The sequence below is a fragment of the Seriola lalandi genome, unplaced genomic scaffold, assembly GCF_002814215.2.
Source record: "Seriola lalandi dorsalis isolate HSWRI2012SDOR001 ecotype SW California unplaced genomic scaffold, Sedor1 jcf7180002054585, whole genome shotgun sequence".
Classification (NCBI taxonomy): Eukaryota; Metazoa; Chordata; class Actinopteri; order Carangiformes; family Carangidae; genus Seriola; species Seriola lalandi.
In genome coordinates, this window is record NW_019525138.1 from 989,177 (window position 1) to 990,055 (window position 879).

Consider the following 879-nt stretch of genomic DNA (forward strand, 5'->3'; position numbering starts at 1 on the left):
GAACTTCAGTATATTTCATTTTTTTCTGTGACACTGACTTGTGATAGTCAAGTGGGTTTTTGATTACTGCTGGGCTCCCCACTGGCGGCTTCCAGGCAACAGCGGCGGCTTGCGGGACAGATCGACAGCAGGACATTGCTGGCGGTGACGGGAACCGGGTAATGAGAGATAGAGCTTATAAAATCTTTGCTGCCCTTGATAACTTGTATGAAAAGAAAGTCTCTGGTTCTTCATTAATGTCACAGTTCTTTGACCAGAGGAGCCAGTACAACCATATGTACTGCACCTGAAAGAACCGTACTGTGGGCTGCAGCAGCATGACCCAGAATGAGCCCCCACTCATAACCACCTCCAGGCCCAGCAGTTCCTACTGGGCCTGGAGAGGGGTGCTCTGCTCCAAGCACTGAAAAGGTTTGTCCGCCAGGACCCGGAGGTGACGTTCACTGCACTGAGGTCTAACAACATGCCTCAGGTTCGGCCTGAGAGGGGGCGCACAGAAACCCATCCTCTCAACAGGTGGGATGCAGGAGATAAGCCCATTTGTAGGCATTGCAACCAATCTGGCCACATTGCCAGATTTTGTTCCAGAACACCAGACAGCTTCAAATTAATTAGCCCTACTGCTAAGGCCAAGTTAGTGGGGTTAATAGGTGGTGTTGCACTCACAGGACTGTTAGATACGGGTTCCCATGCATCTTTAACGCAACAGAGCTTATTGGCAAGGCTGTTCCCTGAATATAGTGTGAATGAGCCATCATTTGTGAAGCTGAAGGTGGCCAATGGCCTTAAGATCCCATGCATAGGCTATGCAGTAATGGACTTTGAAATTGATGGACTCAAGATTGACAACCGTGGAGTTTTCACAGTGAAGACAAGTTT